This window comes from Sycon ciliatum, chromosome 1 (genome assembly GCF_964019385.1).
Source record: "Sycon ciliatum chromosome 1, ocSycCili1.1, whole genome shotgun sequence".
In the NCBI taxonomy this organism is placed as follows: domain Eukaryota; kingdom Metazoa; phylum Porifera; class Calcarea; order Leucosolenida; family Sycettidae; genus Sycon; species Sycon ciliatum.
This window is the reverse complement of record NC_088643.1, coordinates 16,346,336-16,356,495: the sequence shown is the minus strand read 5'-3', so window position 1 is coordinate 16,356,495 and position 10,160 is coordinate 16,346,336. Positions and strand designations below refer to the sequence as shown.

The following is a 10,160-nucleotide window of genomic DNA, read 5'->3' as shown; positions in this document are numbered from 1 at the left end:
AGTGTCACAATCCAGTACAGGTTACCTGTGACGTTTGGGATGGTTTCTGTGGCGCCCGTTCTCTCATGTCTACCAGTGAGAGTGTGACGATCATGATCAACTGTGAGGTGAATGACGTCACCGGTTTGCCAGGGCTGACCAAGGGCTGTGCCGGTGTGGTAGTTACTAGCATCATAGCCAAGCCAACCAAAACACTGTGCCTTGTCTTGTTGGTAGTTGCCTGTCAGGTTTGGATTACTGGATGAACAGGTAGAGAGAAAGATTTGACCACATAGGGTATTGTCAATCCTCACCGTCAGTGTGCTGCTACCAGTACCAGTGACCATGGGTGTTGTACATGCTGATGTAAAACCAATACTACTACTAGTGCGACTCAGTGAGCGACCATCATTGGTGATACTCAAAGCACTGCCACAGCGATTTCCATCAAACCGACTTGAAGTCACGGACACCACCAGCTTCTGCGGACTACCCTTCAGGGGGACACAGCCGATCTTGGCTGAGACGTTGTAGCAACCAGCTTGTAACGGAATATGTTCAGCCTGTATACGTCCAGAGACAGGTGTAAGCGGCGTACACACGTTGGTTGTGTCCTCGTCAAGACTGGATATTAATATCTCCAGTCCAATATTGTCCAGTTGTTCTTGCTCCACGTTGCTTGCGACAATACTGTCCGGTAGCTCTATGGAGATGGTGAAATGATCACTGACACGGGCTTGGCCAGGGCACTTCAATGTACCATCAGCAACATCCAGCACTGCTCCCGTTTTGCTGATGTCATTGAGTAGTGATGTGGTGTCCGTCGTGCCAAACACGATGCCACTGGTGACACAGGGCTCTTTCTCGTCCTCGGCAGTTTTCATGGCCTGCATGATAGACGCATCCACCCAGGACCACACATGGAGAAGCTCAATGTCATCCTCGAACGAGTGCAGAATGTTGGCAGCACTCTCTCCTTTCGACACACACTCCTGAAGTTGATGTAGTTGCTTCTCGAGAGGTCCCAGCTTCCTCAACCTCAGCTCATCCAGCTCGGTTAGAAGAGAGTCCTCCCGTTTCTTCACAGCCTCCGCTAGGGGCTTGAAGAAATCAGAAACCTTCTCCGAAGCGAGCTCTGTTTGACTGTGTACCATTCGAATGTTCTTCTCCACGGTCTCTATGGCACTGCTGACAACACCATCACATTCTGCTGTGCAACTGCTCAGCTTACTGGAAAGTGCATCACGAGTGTTTTGTGCAGCACTGGCAATATCCATCACCTTGTGTTCATCATGTCTGTGTGCTCCAGTATGTACGCACTGTGGACACAATAGCTGATTGCAATCACAGCAAAACTGTTTCAGCACTTCAGTCGTGTGTAGAGCGCATCTATGCTGAACCACTCTGCCACTGCTGATTGCTGAGTCGATGCTGGAGGCAGACAGCCTCTTGATCGTGTGGCCTTTACCTGATCTAGACATTAGATGGCCATTACCGTGGCACTCACAGAATTTGACCTGGCAGTTCTCACAAACCGCTGTAGCTGGCTTCCCATCCCAGCACTCGTCACAGGTTTGAATGACATGATCCCGGTCTGCAGCCGCTCCTGTCAACTCAGTATCGCTTGCTTGAACGACATTCGGTAGCGATCGCATTGGATCCAGGCCAACAGGCAATTGCGTAGCTGACAAGCATCGCGGACATTTTATGCAGCCATCAAATCCCAAGCTGTTCTGCAGACACGGCACACACAGTGCGTGCAAACACGACACAAATTTTAGAGTGGTCGTGGACGATCCACAACCACCGCACTGCACCACGGAGGACATTATCTCGCACGCCTGGCGTGAAAGACCTCAATTTTCGGACAGTCTGAATCAAGGAATCACGCTTTGCTTTCACGAATTCCTGGCTGAGAACTAGAAGTGCAGTAAATTTATAAAGGACCAGTATCTACGTAGCTGCAACGTACACCCGTACATCTACCACCACTGTTGTTCTTTTACTGACTGACGATGTAGATCTACTGTACATGACTATCGTTGCTAAAACAAATCTGGCCAATGCTGCACATGGTAGTCGTAGTCGACTACAGCCTGCCATGATTATGACTGTGCAGCATTGGCAGGATTTCTTTTGGCGAAGCACTAAAGGGACCGTCACTTAATTTTTGCCGACTACCCGCCAAAAAAAAAAATTTCGTTTCACGTGTCAGACACGTACGCGAGCGCGTAGATCTAGATCTACGTATACGACTCGCGCGCCCGCGCTACCTTTCACGTCAGGCAATCTGTTCACGTGATCACGCCACATGGCTGGATAGCGCGTCCATGCAAACATGATTGAAGACTTGCAAAATCAATTTTTTTCCAAGTCCAAGCGCTATGCCTAGGCAGATTATAATAATGCCCAGGCAGCTGACTTTATTTTCGGAGAAACACTACTCATTGTAGTAAAAAGTAACAATGAATAGCGATATCATCTAGGAAGGATCGCTACCCTAACGCGAAGGAAAGGCCTTGCGCGGCTGCTCTACGAAGTGTTGAAGAAAGACTCATCAAAGTTAGTTGGTGGACGAACAACTCGCTGGCGCCGGAAAACTTGGCCCCCAACGATGGTGTTTGGTGAATCATCAAGCATAATGTCTTGTAGCAGTGTTCACCGAAGAAGGAGAACGCTCTAGCCGCTGCTGTTGTCCGTTTCATCCACGTTGGGCGTTAGCTGCACCGCGCCTATTGTGTTTTAGTATTCCATGGACACACATTAGCATTCAGAGCGATTGTGGAGCCACAATTTACTTCACACAGCGTTGTATTGTCCACGAGCGCAAACTTCATTATCAGCAGTAACTGTTACTCTTCATCCTACATGTAGACTTGGAGTATACACGGCCTTGTCACGACAGCGACAGCTCTACAGAGTGTTCAAGTGAGAAACATTAATTTCTATTGTTGGTGGACGAATAAACGGCTGGTTCCGAAAAAACGCGGCCTGCACCGATGGTGTTTGGTGGATCATCAAACAGGGTGACCAGCAGTGTTCACCGAGGAAGGAGAATGCACTCGCCACCACTCCGATTCATCCAAGTGGGCGTTAGCTGCGCCGCGCCTATTGTGTTTTAGTATTCCATGGACGCACACTAGCGTTCTCAGCGATTGTGGAGCCACAACATATCTTCATGCGGCGTTGCACTGTCCAAGAGCAGAAACGTCAGCAGTGACCCATCATCATACATGTAGATTAGGAGTATACACACCATGCGCCAATGGGCCTTGGCACAACAGCGGCAGCTCTACGGAGTGTTCAAGTGAGAAACATTTGTTTCGATTTTTGGTGGACGAACAAATCGTCGGTGCCGAAAAACGTGGCCTGCGCCGATGGTGTTTGAACCATCGAGGGCTCCGGAAGCAGCAGCTGAGCCAGATCAGCCAGTCTTGCCAACTCTCAGTTGCCGGACTCCGTGCTGCAGCTAGCAGCACTGGCACCAGCCGGAAATATTTTTCCGCCGATACCCATTACTTCCAGTTCTGTCAAGGGCATAACTGGAATCCATTGCCAGGTGATGACTTCTTTCTTTATGTGTTATTTTGCTGCCGAGTTGTTCAGAACTTTTCAGCCCCGATCTGTCCATGTCTACATGTCGGCCATCCGCAAATTCATGTGGAAGTTGGCTTTACCTACCCGTTAGGCCCAATGACTCTCCTCGCAAGGTTCCTGTCGGGCATCAACAGGTCATCATCGACACAGAGTCATCGCCTGCTGATAACCACTCAACTTCTCAGGGAGATTAGCCGGCATGTTGCCTTTCCACGGATGTGGCACCCTCATGACAAGGCCATGCTAAGGGCAAACTGACTGCTTTATTTTAGCTTTACATTACCGCAGTCAGTCCAGCACAATACGCCAATCGTATTTCACTATTACTCGCGTGTCATAATTGGGGATATGGGCTGCTCCGCCCTATATCCCTGATATGCCAACTAGACGAAAAGTGTGTTCTGAGCCTGTATCGCGTATAATAGGCTCATCGTAAAACAAATAATAAAAGTCTTAAAAATCAGGGTTCACGTGACACTCGGGTTCCAGCCAAGTTCTCCGCATCCGCAGGAACGCTACCCCCCCCCCTCTTGAATCATAGCATAGTGGACTCTGCAATGAACAGATTATGAAACTCCCTGCAGATTTACTACGGTCATTTCTGGTGACTGGTCTTGGGGCACCGTGGAAGCTGTGACTGGTTGCCAAGTTTTGTTTTGTGACTGATCATGGGGCATTTGTGACTACTTCGAAGCACAGCTCTGATTGATCACAGAGTCTTACTGTTGTGAATATTTATATCGATTGAGAAGTCAAGCAGCCACGGGGCGCTGGCCTTGCAGCTGTGAGTATGCATACGGTACATATTCACATGACTATTGTATGCTGGACACTGCTGGTCCATTGTTGCAGTGTGTAAGTGAACTGCAGAACCTATTCCCATGATGAAACACCTACTCTTGAAAGACTGAATGTTTGAGCTAATAGTCTTTTACTTCACTCTCATTCTGCTCATATAATTATACCATACGCCAGAAGACCCTAAGTTAGTTCTAAGATTTTGTGGACCATGTGACCATGTGGTACTTTCACTCTACAGCCAAGTCAACCTCTTCGTCAACACACAGGGTTTTCCTCAGACACAAGCGAATGTTTTACTCCACTCTGGAGAAGAACACAGTTTGCTCTCTCGAACACCAACCGCAGATAACTACGGAATGTACTTCAGAAGTAGGAAGTGCAACAACTGCTAGAATATTGAACTGTCGTCCACACAAAACAAATAAAGACAACTGAAAACCAAAACACATGCAACTGCCAACATGCATGTAACAGCAACTGCAAGCCAGAACTACAGGCTCCGCGCAGGGAGGAACAGGGGAAACAGAGGTAACGCTTCCGACTCCGAGAGCTTCGAATAGCAGCGGACAAAACAATCCAACCTTGCGTGTCACCTTGCGCTACCGCAAACGAACACCTATGGATGCACAGTGCAGCACAGACTCAGTGCATGCACGGTGTAATAACTGGAGTACATGTAAACCGACAACGGTCACCTTGCACCCTATGCAGTAAGTTACATAGGCGGTGCCAACAAAAGAGCAGGGTTCGTGTATCGTGCACACTCCAATGGCACAGCAGAAAATGTTCTCACCAATAGCCACTGCTAGCTGTTTTGTCATCTTGCTGTGCCAAATGATGCTGTATAGACGCGCCAAGCAGAAATGGACTGCTTATGAGCGTGAACAGGCTGGATGGGGTGACTGATGGACTGTCGGAGTTGGCGAACCACAGAAATCGTGTCGCATCTCTGTATGCTGGGTTGGCACTGATTTGTAAAATGGCCTTCTCAGTATCGGAGCTCATGACGATTGGTGGCAGGCAAAATCGAAGAACAATGATGAATTGCCTAATGGCTAGGTCGTTGTTAGTAAGATTGCCTGAATCCTGGATGTCAACACAGTCTAGGTCCCACAGATCTGGGATGGTGCAGGAGTCGGAAGTTGCATCAGTTAGAGAAACGATAGCTGGCATGGCTGCTCATCGGCGTAGCTGAGTGCTTGGAGTGACGTGTTCGGCCAGTCACCACAAAACCGACTGTGGTAGGCAGAAACTGTAGTCCTGGCGGAAGTCCTCTGGTGCTCCCCGTCAAGACTCCCAGAGGAAATCTGCACCGATCAAGACGACTGACTATCTTACGGTCAATGGCGATACTGGTTGATGCTGCACTAGCTGCTGTTGCGCTAGATGCTGGTACCTCGTCAGCCACAGGCTGGTCAGCTACTATGTTGGTACTGCTGTCAGATTTCTGTTGAGATTCAGGGCAGATCGTGACATGATGGTGACTCTGATTGGTGACCCATGCGAGAACACACATTACACTTGCGGGTGGCCTTGCACTGAGTTGACCGGTGCCCTGTGCGCAAACACACAAAGCAACGCTTCTGTTCAATCAGTTATTCTTTCCGCTGTGCTACTGTTGTGTATTTCGCGCAGCTCTTGTCCAGGTGAGATCCGCCGCAGAATGCACACCCTCTCATACTGCTGGCATTCCAGTTAACATCAGACCGCTTCCTTCTGGTGAACTTGCATGCGCCTGTCACCAGAGCACCTGCAGAATAGTGAGTGACATCTTCTGCTGTAGTACCGCCTGTGTTTGTGCGGCGCAGAAAGGCGTCTTGCATGATAACATAACGCTTCAGTGCTGTTCTGAAGTCATTCAGTTTCCATTGTGTCCCTGCATCTGAAAAGCCTCGCGATTCGTCCAGTTGAATCAGCGTTTGGCATGATCCGTATCTTGGTCACAGCACCGTGTGACGATCTGGTGACATCAGACGGATATAATACACAAGAGACAATTGTGATATTTCTACGTTGTGTTTACTTCAGATACATAATCTATTTAGTTGCTTTTCACTCTTTAGATGAAAATTCTTTTATTAATTATGTCAAAAAATTATGCGGTTGTCAGTTGACAACCACCCTTTAATTTACACTGCAGTTGCGTGATGTCCACCACTTTCTGTACATACTCTAAGAGTACTAAAACAGCCACTGACTTCCAACTACCAAGGGAAAGCAAGCCCAAGCGCAGGAGAACCGTGCGCGCGCGCGGGTACGTGACATATAATATCGTAGTAGAGCTGGCAGGCAAGGCATGATCAGGGGTTCAGGCCCTGCCTGTAAACGCTCTGATTGGCTCAAACCCTGGCAACAATCACGTGACATGTCTGAAAGTACAAGTAGTTGCGATTTACTGTAAAAGCAGAAATTTTCGGTGGTGTAATATTTTCGGTATTCTCCAAAATCTGCGGTTCGGTAGAGGGAAATTTTCGGTAAAACCCGTTCTCCAGGTAAGTGTACTAGTACTACATGTATACAGAATTGGTTGTAACGAAATTTTATGTGCGTTTTATTTTCGGTAAAAATTATCGGCACCGAAGTTACCGAAAATAAAACACCACCGAGAATTTCTGCTTTTACAGTATGCTGAAGTTCAAACTGACGGAACACATGCAGCGCTACACCATGAACCGTGTGGAAACAAAAATAAGTAGAGGAGACACGGGATCACAGACATGAACTCAGGGTCAAACTGATAACTGTGAAACGTGAATGCATGCAGTATATGGAGACAAAACAAAGTCACAGAATTCCGACGCAGCCAGTACGTAACAAGTACTACACACTAACCTCGTACATGAGAATGTCACGACACCATTTGAATTAGCTCTTACACCCCACTTATGTTTCAGTCAGTGAGAGTACACATGCGTACTTACGTTGACTCTATTTTATCTGACTTGTCCAACACCATCGTTGTGAGCCTTCGGCACTTGGGAATACACAGGACAGATAAGATAGCAGCAAGAGCATCTCCCCGCTCTGTGAACACAGCTCAGACGCCATGCTTCATGATTGTGTGCCCATGGAATACAAGGACACAATAAACTTGGTGCAGCTAACGAAATGGATGAACGGTCGACGGCCTGAGTGTTCTCCTTCCTCGATCAACACTGACAGTCACCACATACCATGCTTGATGTTTCAAGCACCATCGGCGCAGGCCACGTTTTTCGGCACCGACGATTTGTTCGTCCACCAAAAGTCGAAACAAATGTTTCTCACTTGAACACTCCGTAGAGCTGCCGCTGTTGTGCCAAGGCCCATTGGCGCATGGTGTGTATACTCCTAATCTACATGTATGATGATGGGTCACTGCTGACGTTTCTGCTCTTGGACAGTGCAACGCCGCATGAAGATATGTTGTGGCTCCACAATCGCTGAGAACGCTAGTGTGCGTCCATGGAATACTAAAAAAAAAATAGATAAACACAATAGGCGCGGCGCAGCTAACGCCCACTTGGATGAATCGGAGTGGTGGCGAGTGCATTCTCCTTCCTCGGTGAACACTGCTGGTCACCCTGTTTGATGATCCACCAAACACCATCGGTGCAGGCCGCGTTTTTTCGGAACCAGCCATTTATTCGTCCACCAACAATAGAAATTAATGTTTCTCACTTGAACACTCTGTAGAGCTGTCGCTGTCGTGACAAGGCCGTGTATACTCCAAGTCTACATGTAGGATGAAGAGTAACAGTTACTGCTGATAATGAAGTTTGCGCTCGTGGACAATACAACGCTGTGTGAAGTAAATTGTGGCTCCACAATCGCTCTGAATGCTAATGTGTGTCCATGGAATACTAAAACACAATAGGCGCGGTGCAGCTAACGCCCAACGTGGATGAAACGGACAACAGCAGCGGCTAGAGCGTTCTCCTTCCTCGGTGAACACTGCTACAAGACATTATACTTGATGATTCACCAAACACCATCGTTGGGGGCCAAGTTTTCCGGCGCCAGCGAGTTGTTCGTCCACCAACTAACTTTGATGAGTCTTTCTTCAACACTTCGTAGAGCAGCCGCGCAGGGCCTTTCCTTCGCGTTAGGGTAGCGATCCTTCCTAGATGATATCGCTATTCATTGTTACTTTTTACTACAATGAGTAGTGTTTCTCCGAAAATAAAGTCAGCTGCCTGGGCAATAGTACTGCCTAGGCTTATACAAAGTAATAATAGTTATAGTAATTAGTATAGGCCCCTAGCGCCTGGACTTGGAAAAAAATTGATTTTGCGAGTCTTCAATCATGTATTGTTTGCATGTACGCGCTATCCATGATCCAGCCTAGCCATGTACTGATGTAGTGTGAACAGATTGCCTGACGTGAAAGGTAGCGCGGGCGCGCGCGAGCCATACGCGCTCGCGGACGTGTCTGACACGTGAAACGAAAAGATTTTTTTGGCGGGTAGTCGGCAAAAATTAAGTGACGGTCCCTTAATTTTTAAAAGTCCTTCGCTTTCTTTTGGCGACGATACTCGATAGTAGTCTGGTGTGTACATCAGGTACATTTAGCGCGCATAAACATGACAACATGCGCATGCGCGTGAAGAACCACAAAGTAAAATCTGATCGCGTGAGTCTAGTACTAGTAGTAGTAGTAGTACAAGTCAATGTAAGTACATGCGCCCGGGCGCCCTGCACGAGCAGTCGAGTACGCACGAGTAAAATAATCCTACAGGCTACACACACATAATACATTGTACTGATGTAGATGCTTTGTTTGTATCTCCCATCTTGGTTACAGCCATAATTATAGTAGCAGATATCCATCAGCCATGAGTCCATGACACTTGCACTCATATTACGCATAGTGTATTCCAGTGCTGATGTAATCTCCTCAAAGCTTCGTGGTTGCGGCACTGCCTTAGCCTACATTACAATTACCCTATAATTATAACTAGCGAATAGCATTATAATGTTTTATCGTCTGATGAGTGTTTATCAACACGAAACTCGGAGTTACGAGAAAGATTTTTGTTCTCTGTTGTTCTGCCTTATACAGTCATATACACGTACATGTAAAGTAATACCCTAGTAAGAAAGTATGCTCATTGCCAAGTTGTCCTTCTTTTGACTCGAACCATTGCAGGCTCGTGTAGATGTATAATATCAGTGGATTCAATTGGTGGCGAGAGCTAGAGGTCAGCGTAAATTGTTTGCGGTGGAATTTGGCACGAAATCTACGCTGAGTACTTTTGACGACGAATCGTGTTGGTTTTGAGAACTCTGACAAGAAAGCGAAGAAAAATGACTATCGCTTGGAGCTTTCCTCGAAATTGAGGGCAGTCTATGCCCACACATTCCGAAACATTGCCTCGGATCAATACTATTTCGCCAGGGAAGCTCTTGTGGGCAGGAAATAAAGAAGCTTTTGGGGAAACCGTATCAAATTTCCCAGGCGTGTACTGTAGATGTACATGTGTGTGGTCTTGTTCTCTTTTCTACTACCTGCTTCAGTGATGTGTGTGGGGGTGTGTGTGTGTGGGGGGGGGGGGGGTATTCTGCCGCATAGTAAAGTTCCCAGGGGTACAAACACTGCATAGTAAAGTTCCCCGGGGGTCCAATCACTATGGGGCTGTTAAGTGCGACGTCACGGCTCCTTCGATACGCATAGCAACGGAGAGCACTGGGGACAAACAAAAGTCGCGTCCTCTGGATGGAACCAGATGTCAAGGGGAACAGCATCTAAATGACTTGAGAGACAGCAGTTTTCTTTGCTTTTTCTTCAAGCGATTGTTGTCGCT

At 47.5% G+C, this 10,160-nt stretch overlaps 1 long non-coding RNA gene across 1 annotated transcript; it reads right to left on the bottom strand.

Annotated features, from left to right (window-relative positions):
* Positions 1–4,681: 4,681 nt before the first annotated feature.
* On the bottom strand, positions 4,682–8,560 carry LOC135815114 (uncharacterized). Its single transcript, XR_010553268.1, has 2 exons — positions 7,299–8,560; positions 4,682–6,337 (listed from the first exon to the last, which is right to left on the bottom strand). It is a non-coding gene; the product is annotated as an uncharacterized LOC135815114 (long non-coding RNA).
* Positions 8,561–10,160: the final 1,600 nt, after the last annotated feature.